This window comes from Ambystoma mexicanum, chromosome 3q (genome assembly GCF_040938575.1).
Source record: "Ambystoma mexicanum isolate Mex_15411 chromosome 3q, UKY_AmexF1_1, whole genome shotgun sequence".
Taxonomy (NCBI): Eukaryota; Metazoa; Chordata; class Amphibia; order Caudata; family Ambystomatidae; genus Ambystoma; species Ambystoma mexicanum.
Window position 1 is genome coordinate 19743086 of NC_090926.1, and position 12519 is coordinate 19755604.

The 12519-nt window shown below is 45.8% G+C and overlaps 1 long non-coding RNA gene across 1 annotated transcript in view; it reads right to left on the reverse strand.

Annotated features, from left to right (window-relative positions):
• The window catches only part of LOC138581785 (uncharacterized), a 108862-nt gene extending 99344 nt beyond the window's left edge, over positions 1-9518 (reverse strand). The window contains exon 1 of the long non-coding RNA XR_011304782.1: positions 9433-9518. This is a non-coding gene — a long non-coding RNA (uncharacterized lncRNA). The remainder of the gene's footprint in view (positions 1-9432) is intronic.
• Between the last annotated feature and the right edge of the window lie 3001 nt (positions 9519-12519).

Genomic DNA, 12519 nt, shown 5'->3' on the forward strand with positions numbered 1-12519 from the left:
AAACAAGCTCATGCTGTGGGCTGAGCAGGCAGAAGAAATCCATGGGTGGCCATGGGTGAGGAAACGGCTAAGCAAGGACTCAGAAGAAGAAGAAGGTGACATCACAGTGGTAGGAGACGCCGCACCTCCACCAACAAAGAAAGCTAAAGGAAATACATGGAAACACAAGCAGACCACACCGACACATGGAAAGAAGGGCGGCAAAAAGGTATTTGACCCAACAGGAAGCCATTGTAAATGAAAAATGTAATACAATCAAACAAATTATGTCTGAAATAAGGGAGAAGCAGCAACAACCAAAAGAGGCAGAAATAATTGTAGAACAAGTGGGGGGAGCTGAAGTGCCTTTAAAGGCATGGACCGGCCCCAACCACTCACAGGGGCAATCAGGGAAACCGGGACTTGGAGGGCCAGACACCTTGCCAACAGCCCCAACAACAGTAGGTGTTGTGCCGGTAGCTAATGAAGGGGAGGCTAATGTAGTAGCAACTGCAGCCCAGGTGGATGGCACAATGGTTACAAGTGCACAACTAAGGGAAATGCTGAAAGCTTTAGAAAATGGCAGTGGTCGAAGTGGGCGGGAGCGGTCGCGAGTGGTGCTCCTCTACTTCTTTTAATTAAGTTTTACCGTTCCTATACTTTTATTTTAAAAAGAAACCGTTCCGGAACGGTTTCGTTTTAAAATAAAAGTATGAGAAGAGGTTGAAACTTGCACTTTCGGTGCACTGCACAGGACGTTTCCTTAAAGAGCAGGCACGTGGATTTTGGGGTTTTTATTGTGCATGGGAGGGGGCGCGGCAACAGGGTCTGTGGGGAGCGGTGCAGGCCAGTAGGGAACATAGTTCCACTACTTCTTTTTGTACACTTTGACCACTGGAAACTGGGATGTTAAACAGATACAAAATAATCACTAGCTTGGAACATTGATCAAATGGTAAAAGAGGCAATCTGGAAAAAAGGATACTTAGAATTATTTTCACTGATAGAAGCACAGCGAAAGGACTTGGATGCATTTAAAGATCCCAAAAGGATAGAAGAGAAAGCAATAACAAGAAATGCGCAGGTAGAACGCACCTGGGACTACTGTTTGAAGGTGTTCATCATTTTAGCAACCATAATATTATAGAAAACTCCAGGGAATGGGTTTACATTTTTGGCCTACATAGACAAGATCAGACAAATAAAGGGGCTAATGGGGGAGACACATGGCTCGCATTTTATGAAAGGTTCAGGAGGGCTATGTCTGAGCGACCAGAGATTGAAGGGGATGAGGTCCAAAATGATTTATACCTAATGAATGTGAAACCACCATCGGAGGTGGAAAAGGCACAGTCCCATAACAAGACAACATATGCAAGCAGCAATAAAGTCACCTAACCCGAGAAACACAGAAAGGCGGAGCAACCCTTTCGGAAGAAGCAGCCAACGGGGGCTAGGTCCAATACCCGCAGCCAATATAAAACACAAAACGCCTGCAAAAGCACCACTTGCTGGAATTTTGAGAAAGGGCATTGCAACTGGGGCAAGGAATACAGATATAGGCACAAATGCACAAATGAGAGGGAGAACATCCCAGCAGCATTTGCACCCGCCTGCCAGGCAAAGGGCCCAAAAGAGAAGAACAAGGAAACAAGACACTAAATTAGAATAGAGCCAGGGAAATCCCCAATCATTATAGAAGAGTCCGAAGCAGCACTAGCTGCATATCCGGACAAAAATAACAGACAAGCAATTGAAATGGGTTTCAAGGAAGGTTTCCACCGCCCATTTCAGGGCGAAGGCTCACCCAAAATCCCCAAAAATCTAATCTCATCAAGAGAAAACCCAGAAATAATGAGGGCAAAAATTCAAAAGAATTGGAGTTGGTGAGAATCGGGGGGCCATGGGAAAAAATGCCATTCAAAAAATACATAGTTTCCCCATTGCGGCTAGTACCCAAGTTGGAACCGGGAAAATGAGAATGATACGTCATCTATCATACCCAAAAGGGCCGTCCGTGAACGACGGAATCCCAGAAACAGAAACTGCAGTGACCTAGACCCATTTACAGGAGGCACTCAGAATAGTCAGAAAATGTGCAAAGGAGGTGCTGATGGCCAAATTGGACTTAGAGTCAGCATTTAGTCTGTTACCGGTCCACCCAAATTCACAGACTTAGTTAGGTTTGACTTTTGATGAAATGTTTTATGTGGACAGGTGCCTACCAATGGGGTGCGCAGTATCTTGTGCACTATTTGAGCAATTCAGCTCATTTTTTCAGTGAGCTTTCCTAAAACAGGTACCGGAAGCACACGTAGTCCACTACCTGGATGATTTTATGTTGGTAGGGCAGCCGGAAACAGGAGAGTGCCAATGGGTGCTTAAGAAAATGATAGAAATGGCAGCGAAATGGGGTATACCATTGGTTAGGGAAAAAACAACTAAAGCAGCAACAAACATAATTTTCTTAGGAATAGAAATAGACACCAAAGCAGGGGTTTGTAGAATTCCAAACTTAAAGGTGGAGGAACTATTAGATAAAATCAAGAAAATGGGAAAAAAAATCAAAGAGCTTGGTAAGGGAGACACAATCACTGGTAGGAAGTTTGAACTTTGCAGCCAGGGTGATACCTCAAGGCAGGGCTTTCACAGGGAGCTTAGAGCTAAGGACCAAAGGCTGTAACAAGCCACATCTGCACATCAGAGTGGGGGAAGAGGTGGAAAAAGATCTAAGAATATGGGAAGAGTTCCTCGCATATTTCAACGGCACAACAATTGGGCGCATGCCATTGAATTAAAGTGACAAAAGAGTACTCTTTACCGATGCAGCAGGGAGCAGAGGCTTTGGGGCCATCCTGGGGACAAACTGGGTCGCCGGAGGATAGCCAGCCAAATGGCAGCCAGCGGGCTGGACAAAAAACTTCACGCTCCTGGAGATCATCCCTATCTGGCAAGCATTACATATCTGGGGCAGGCACTTGGCAAACACAGAACTAACCACATGGTCAGACAACATGGCGGTGGTGGAAATTATTAACAGAAGGACAACCAAGTGCCACCTAGTGCTGAAAGTTTTAAGAGCCAAAACTAAAATTACACTGTTTGAAAATATCGTGGTCAGAGCAAACCACATTGCAGGAACAGACAATAGCATTGCTGATGCATTATCTTGTTTTCAGTGGACAAAATGTTGCCAAATGGTGCCAAATGCCCAAAAAGAGATTCTACTTTTGTAGAGTTATTCTAGAAAAGTAGCGAGAGCAGCACCAACGCCAAAGCCGAACAGCCGGGGCCGGGATGCACAGCCAGCACCTTCAAACACCTTAAGCACGGGTGAATGCAGACAAATACTGCCAATGAAAAAGATAGACCCTGACCCAGGGTTACCTTTAGACCTGACCAGGATGGCCCTGGTGGACAACACCACAGCACAATATATTAAGTGTCTGAAAACGGTACTAAATATGTTAGGCTTAACCCATGTAGAGTTGCTAACAACAAAAGATATCAATACATTTTTAGGTTGGGCCTACAGTCAGGGATTTAAGAGGGAATGGGTGAAAAGGCACCTGACAGCCGTGGCTTATTTTTCCAAATTGCAGGGAGACTCAGACACAACCCGGAGTGCCCTAATTTCATACGCCTTAAAAGGCTGGGGGAGAGTGGAAGGACCACAAAAAGACAAAAGGCGCCCAATGGACTTCCACAAACTAGTCATATTGACTGGTTTACTGGAGAAGATACGCTCACACCCTTATGAAACCCTACTGTTTAGAACAGCTTTCTCCTTAGCATATTTTGGGACGTTCAGAGTAAGCGAGCTGATAGCATCGAGCACCAAAGCCAACAAGGGACTAGGGATGATGGACATAAGGATAAGGGCAGACAGCATCACCATTGACGTCCAGAAGTTCAACCAGGCTACAAAAGGGAAATAAATATATATTGTATTGATGATTCTGACACCTGCCCGTTATGCACCACCAACAAATATTGCATGCAGCGCCTACGGTAGGAGGCCCGGTTTTGATCCACATGGACACATCTGCCCTGAATCATTTTCAGTTCAAAGGAATACTAATGAAGGCCACTGGTAAGGCAGGGTGGGACCCTAAAGAATTTGGGACCCATTCCTTTAGTATAGGCACAGCGACAACTGCATGGCAAGGAGGTTTGGGGGACCAGCATGTAAAAAACATAGTGGGATGGAAGCCGGAATGTTTCTAAAGGTACATAAGACCGGAACTAATCTAAATAATTTCTCCCACAAACAGATCACGATGCCACACGCAAATCAGCCTGGGTAATAAGGCACTCGTTTGTGTTCAGAACAGGGAGATGGGCTGAGGACACGAAAGAGGGAACAACATTTAAAAATACCAGAACTTCATGGTGGGGCCACAGGCCATACTTTGGCCAGACATTCATGAAAAACTGGCAGACCTGGTGGCATAAAGGGATCCCCCAGACTTCCTGATTGTACATCTAGGGGGCAATGATCTAGTCACAATGGGGAGGAGAAATGTACTGGAATACTAATGCGCCTCATTAGCAGGCATAGCTCACAACTGGAAAGACAGACATTTCTTATTGAGCCATCCTTCCCAGGAAAACATGGGTGGGGAAAACTCATTTAAAGCCATAGACATTGCCAGAAAGAAACTGAACAGAGGGATAGAATAATTCTGTGCAGCCAGGGGCTTCGGCTTCGTCAAGCACAGCGCGATTTCCCTAGCCAACCCGCAGCTTTTTCACAAAGAAGGGACACATCTATCATTGGCAGGAATGGAACATTTCCACAGGGAAATAGTGGACAATCTAGCAGCAAGAGGATGTCGGTAGCAACTTTTGGGGGAAGCTGGAAGGCCAGCAACCCTTCCAGGTGTGGAAGCATGGGCCAGAGGGCGTAACCTCAGGACCTTGTGCCCAAAAGTACACATTATGTTTATGGTTATTATGATGATGATTGTTTGTTTATTACCATGTAATGATGTGCAACAAAAACCCTGCCTTTTTTATTGCCAACACTCAATCAATGTTTCATGTGATATATGGCGGAAACATTGGGTCTTAGCTGTCTACCTTTGGGTCCACCGGTTATAGCCAGCACTGCGCAAGGGGAAACCCACAGCTCCAAAGCGGGGGCCAGTAACCTGTGCCCCATGGGAGGCAGGAAGGGAAGAGGGCCCAGGACAGTTGGCTGCCAACAGCACAGCCAAGGTCAGGTAAAGGCACACCCCTTCTCTCTATCCTCCCCCGGCCCCTCAGACGCCTGGAGCCAGGCAGCATGAGGGGCAAGGTGGGAGCAACATCTTGTACAGCCCACCAAGGAAGTGCTAAGCACCTCAGAACAAGGCAGGCAGGAAACAGCAGCCAGAAACATAAGAAGCACCTCAGGGTGCAAAATGCCATTGGCACCAGCCGGCCGGGGGCTGGACACAGCCCCCACACAGGCAGACAAAGCCCAGGGCCAGCCCCTGGCACAATATGAGGAGCTGCATTTGCAGCAAACAAACACTAATCGGTTTGGGACTCCGCAAGGAGCACCACCAAACAGGTACCTTGCTTACGCAGCATACTTTTTCTTTTCCCATAATCCTCCCACCCAAGAAAAAGGGAGAGAAGAAGGAGAAGAAGGAACAGGGCACCGTACGGGGCCCACATTGTCGTGGGACCAAGAAGGCGGCACGGGCCAGAGGGCGTAACCTAAGGACCTTGTGCCCAAAAGTACATATTATGTTTATGGTTATTATGATAATGATTGTTTGTTTATTACCATATAATGATGTGCAATAAAAACCCACAGCCTTTTTTATTGCCAACACTCAATCAATGTTTCGTGTGGTATATGGGGGAAATATTGGGTCTTAGCTGTCTACCTTTGGGTCCACCGGTTATGTATGACCTGCATTAAGACAATCACACCCTGGGGGCATCGCTTGGTGCGCTTGATAGCAGTCGCCAACTAGCAGAGTCCCGTGGAATGGGCATGCCCCACGGCTGAAGATATGTGGTTTGGGCACCCGGGCTACCCTAGCAAAAAGATGAAGAGGTTCGGTGAGCAGGAAGAGCACAATGCATGCTCAGATCAGATGGTGTGCTGCCCCGGACTCAAGGTGCGGAGGAGCTGCAGCGCATTGGCGTTGCCTGTGGTGGCGACCGAGCCACAGTAGCTGTATGGCCCTGGTGGGCTCTAACCCAGCGGGGGGGCAGGCTGTCCAACACCGGCTGTGGGAGATGGAGGGTTGCTGGTGCACCTGCTCTGCCTAGGGGCCCCACCCATTGTTGGAGGCGGGAAGAGAGTGACACTTGCTGCATCTGTGAAGGGAAGCACCCAATGGATCCAGGAGGCTGCCCTGACAATGAGGGTGAGGCCAGGCTTGGAGGGGGGTCGACGCTCCAGAATCTGTTCCTCTGCGGGAGTAGAGACTCCCTCCTGGTTTCCTGGCCCGAACTACGAGACCTCAATGCCTACACCTCCCACCCCACTGTGGGATGTCCTAGTGCTCATGTCAGCGGGGGAGAAGTGCAAACGGCATGACACGACCACTGCTGCTCAGGTCCATGCTGTGGAATGCCGTGCCAGCCTGGATGATGCCCTGAAGCAAGTAGTCTGTATAGATCAGGGGGGTCGCTCAGGGCCACTTTAAGCACTTTTGGGGCCTGGGCATGGACACATTTGGCCCCCGCCTCCACCAGACCAAAGGAATTAAGGGATATAGAATATCTAGTGCACCCACCCCAGCGTCACAATCACAACCCATAGCTTGATATGCTGCCTCGCAGTGATCAAAATAAGTATGGATACTTCCTTTCATCTCGTTGCCCTCTTCATTCTTGTTGTAATCAATATAATAAACAAACAGCATTTCAAGGGCAACATTAGCAGCCTACAATGAGGGTTCTGGTGTGCTAGCATAGACACAGACCACTTATTATCAATAGCAGCAAGGAAGCTACACTGGCCACAGTATATATGCAGGATACAGATCGAAGGGAAAAAAGTACACACAATCCAGAATAGACAGACGACTCAGATTAGCTGTCTCAAAGAATGTAAAAAGTGATCAAGCCTGGATACCGAAGAGCAATTGGAAGCAAGGAGAGAGCTATACATAGCATCCATAGTGGATGAAGATTAGAAGATACCAGGAAGGTGTCTGTATTCAGAAAGACTGGGATTAGAAGAGGGACATGGTTTTCAAGCAGTGTTGCCATTAGAGAGCAAATAAACAAGTGGCTCTGGTGTGCTATAAATCAATGCTCACTTTTATTATAGAGGAAGCAACACTATATATAGCCCGTGAAAGCGTGCGTGAGTCTTTTTGAAAGATCATACCCTGAGAACGAAATCACTCTGAAGGGCTGACAATTTTGAAAGGTTTAGGGACTTTTTTGACAGGTGAGGAAATACAAGCTTAAATTAAATACCCAGGATCACACATTGATTAAGAGGTGAAGCTGGGATTCACACCCACTCAGCAATTTCTGCACTTTACCACTTTCTTTTCTAGTTCTTACCCTGAACTAAAATAATCCCATTTTACAGAACTGACTTGGAAAATATGCAACTCACATAACCCAATATAAACATTTTTTTTAAAAAAATAAATGTTATAGAGCCATATTATAAAAAATGGGAATGAGTTTAGCTTCATTGTCTCCATCATCTAGGGAGGTATATAAGTACCAGCATGATAATTGATATGATGTTAAAAGATTCCTATATAGGTTTCTCTTTTGTATTTTAAAGCTTTCAATACACACCAAACACAAGATTGTGCAATGGTATTTAAAAACATGCAGAAAAACCTTGGAATTCTACAAAAAAGCAAACTGTTTCATTGTCAGATAAGCAGACCTTAGCATATGCCTGCCAGAAGCCTGCAATATCTGGTCTGCTCTCGTCTTTCTAGAACTCTTCCCACTCAAATGGCCTACATAATGGGAAGGATCAGGTATTTGCTAAACAATGCCACCAGTATGTGAAAAGGCAAACCTATCCATAGAAGGCAGCACTGTAATGCCAGTGATATAAGATTTGTTCAGGATCACTGTATCGTCTGCTGGCAAATCCAGGATCCAAGCATGAACGCTTTGGTTCCACAGTCTGGAATCTGGATACATAAACCCCTCTATCGAATAATACTTTATTGTCATCATTGGAGGTGCCTGCATAGGTTTTACAACTCCCCATCTGAACAAACCAATTTCTAGACCTTCACCATACTGACACTATGGGTCTTAATACGAGTGTGGAGGCAGCCATGGAGCTATTAGCTAACTAATCGCTTACTCTCACCGCCTCAAGACCTCCCAGGTTCATAGGCTTTATCGCACTGTAAGGCAATCCTGCAGTAGACACAACCTGCTCTGTCTGCCCCAGGGCCAATCCCTGCACTGACATGACATCCTTGGAACCCGCTTGGAGCTTGTTACTTTTGACAGTCAAAATAATCCTTTCCTGTAGCTTCTGAAATGAAAGAATATTGCTAATTTGGACAACATGGCCAAACATATACACAATAAAAATATAAACAGTTGTGAAATTTCGGCAAAAACAGCAGTTAGCAAAACACAATCACCATATTTTTGCAATGCCTTCCACACCAATCAGATGGTGTTTTCAAACCAAACTTTCAAAAAGACCTTTTGCAAACAATATTTCTACCAATTATACCTGCTAAGAGATGTGTTCAAGTGTCTGAATTGCAGACTGGTCTCAAATTCCGGTTTAGCCACTTAACCAAAGTGTGGGCTCCTGGGCAAACCCTTTTATCTCACTATGCCTTATCTGCTAAAATGAGAAGTCTGTACAAGGAATTCATCTCACACTGTCTGTTACTTCAAAAAACAAGCCTCACTCCTGATATTGCCACAAAAATAAATATTAAGTATTAACATACTGGACTTCACAATTTGTCTCATGTCGTACTCATTACAACCTATGTTTAATTTAACTTCCCATGGTACCTTTGCGTATTCTGTGATACCGGAATACTCAAATTAATTCTGTGATATAATTTTCTGTATATCACTGATGTCACTATTTATGCAAATAATGGGGGGGGAGGGCATGTCCCCGCAAATCCTAAGGCCAGCCCTGACATATGCAAATAAACTAAAATGCCCCCTATGTTACATGTGGGAAATCCCTCTGGCCAGCGAGGAGCGAGAGATATTTCACACTGCAAAGTGACTTTCTTTTTGGTGTAGATCAACGCTGGGATTGGAATGGGACGTAACTGAGTGATCCAGCATTTATTTTTTGCCCTAGTACCTGCTGTACTGCCTGGAGCTCAGTGCTCTAAATTTAGCCTTCTCTGACACCTCCACAAGACACACAAGCACACCAAAAACACTCAACCCTCTTTCACCAACCCCGCAATGTTTAAAAATACATGCGCTCTGTCACACAGGCTTCAGCTCCCTGGTTTCTGGCCTCCTTCCTACCTGACTGCTGACTTCCGGGAAAACACAGACTGCCAACTTCCCGCCCTCTGCAGGATCTGCGCACATTATCCCTCATAGAAAATGCCAGAACCCCGACACTACAACAACTGAGAGGGGGAGGGGACGGGAATCATGCACTTCAATTCCATCGGCACCTCTCTAGTGACTACCCCATGGTGCTGTTGTAATTACAGCAGTATTTTGGCACGATTATTCTAGACCAACTGTTGAGAATAATTGCGGTGCGGTGAGAATTTTGGGTGAGCACAAGCTCCTGCTGTCGATGCCTTTGCTACGGAAAAATTAGCAGCAAAACAAATCATGTTTTTCAGTGGTAGAAGTGTACTAAAAAAGCAGTGGAACTGTGACCTCCTCGAGGGACGGGCTAAGTGGGAGCACAATGCAACATGTGACAAGGTGTTGCAGATGGGGAGGGCTGACAGCCATCTGGGTGGAATGGGCAAAAGAAGGAGGTGCTCTTGTATTGTTTTTTATTTTCCTCAGTTGGTCAGTCAGTGCGAGCATTTATATATTACCCAGACTCGCTGATCATAACCCCACTATCCCTAACTTCTACCTGAGCAGATGCTGTTTTTAGAGGTGACTGGAACTAGAAAAAGCTGTTGTATTCCAAATCCTGGGTCCCAGTATTGAAAGTCTTCTCTCATCTAGCCTGACAGAAAGTTTTAGGTAAGAATAGTCTGTAATCCTACATAGACCAAATGTCCCATCCTGGGATAAACCGTGTGATGCTCTCCTTAAATTAAGCAGGAGCAGCCCCATGGACGCACATGAAAAGGCTGCGCAGGATTTTTAACTGAATTCTCTACTCTACTGGAGGCCAGAGCCAGTTCCTGTGATCAACTAGGACATGACAATTTTTTCCTATGTCCAGAAACCAATCAGCTTTGAGCTACCTGGAGTCTGCGCGTGTGTTTCATAGAAGTGCCCCCTGCTATTAGGGGTACAGGCGACTAGTCAATAAGGGAAAACGAGGTGGGGCTCATCAAGGGGGCGTGGTCTAACGACCGTGGGTTGCCTGCTGCTCGGTAGGCCAAGCCCCCCTGACGAGTCCCAGCTTAACAGCCTACAGGCACCCCCACCAGGCAGCCCTGTGCAGAGATCCGCACCCTATCTCCCTTGGCGAGAGGGTGCTGATCTCTGCATCTATTAACCAAAGGAATGACTGGTGGGGGACAGCGCTACATGTTTTAAGCCTTAATGGTGGCGCTGCCCCTCGCCAGGCATTGCTTTAGCTAAGAGATGCAGCGATCACCAATCGCTGCATCTCTTAGCTAAAGAAATGCCTGGCGATGGACAGCAGCACCATTAAGGCTGAAAAGGTGAGATCGCAGCAAGCCGGGGTATTTTCATTCTAAAGCCTGAAGCTCCTGCGAATGTGCGGGAGCTTCAGGCTTTAGAAAAAAAGGTCTCTGTTTCCTTCCCCACCTTTTCTTCCATAATTTTGATGCCGGGCCACGGGTTAAACAGATGCTTTGCAGGTGTCGGCAATACCATTATGGAGAAAAAAGCACATGAGCGAGAGCTTCAGGCATTGGAACAAAGCCTTGTCCTCTAGCGGTCGGGGCTGCAAGGGGACATTAGGGCACCCCGACAGGGCCCTGCCTCAGAACCATATTTCTGAGCCGGCAAGGGCTCTGCCCCGGTTAGCCCCAGCCCACTTAAAGCCCTGCTCCTACAACAATTGTATACTTGTCCAGGGGCATGAATGGACAAATCCTATATAGCCACCTGATGTTAAAATAGTATCCCTTGTGAATGGCATGGACCTTTAAAAACTATATTGTTTTAGTATTTAACGTGAGATAACAATTTGACACGTTTTCCAAAAATCAGAGGGAGTGATTCCTTTTTAGTGTTAGCAGGGCCTCCTCCATATGCCCCTGACTAAGATGACGCCAGCTATAATCCATCTAGGCTATGTCATTTAGGCTTAATACATATACAATCTGCTTTCAGTTTAGCTGCAATAGCTATGAGATGGTAAAGCGAAGAGGTTTGCTTTAACTTAAAAAGTACAGTTCCGGAATGGTGGAAATGGTTGAAAAAGTAATGGAATTGTTAACAGTAAAAAATAAGAGTGGTGGAACCCTGCTCCTGCATTAACCACAACCCAACCCGTTAAAAGCACATTGCTGAGCGACCAAAATCCTTGCCCAAAGATCTGATCAAAATCCGGCGGTCAGAGTGCCTAACAGTAGGCATTAAGGCCATGCCAATGGGGGAAGAGGGGAGTTTATACTACATGCCGATTTAACCATTAGCTTAATTACTAAATGTGTTCCTTCATTAAAAATGGAACAAATTACTAACAAAGATAAGACTGGCCTGCTATCGTGCCTCAACAGGTTTATACCCAAGAAGGCAACGAGGCTTTCCTCCTGACTAGACCACATTTAAGATGGATATACCCTTTTAATGGGATAGGGTCAAATAAAAAAGCAAGAGGAATACCACACATCTCACTCCCTGGAGGTGAGGGAGACCACAACACGCAGGCTAGTGCACAGTGCAAGTAGAAAGTAGCTGTGAGGAGTCAGGAATGAGACGTGGACACAGAGACTTCATAGTTTTGTCTATAGACTTCTGTTTCAAATGAAAAGGGGGTTGGAAAATGCCACGCTATCTCTACTTTAAAAGGTATTTCCCTGCCGAAAGAAAAAAACAAGGGTCTGTCCAATGTCAAGATGTCCAAAGTACTATGTCCTGTGTCCAAACTACTATTCCGGCCCTCACATTCTAAAATTAACTCTAAGGTGAAAAGGGAAATGTCTTTGGCCTTGAAAGTGTACACACGTTCAAAAAGGAAAGCTGTAACTCCAACACAAAAGTTCCTAATGGATAAGGTTCACAGTTCCTGAGGATGGCCCCCTTCCCCTGGATTTCTCTTCCATGCACTTTAAACTCTTAAGGATATACGTTTTGTTTGGGCTTCTCTGATCAACAAAACAATTTGTTTGCAAAACAACTTGCCTGTTAGTATTCGTTTTCATAGGATACCTGGGGTGCTCCCCTGCCAAATTTCTTCTCCTTATTCTGAGATCAACACAGTCTTTGCCTCTACTT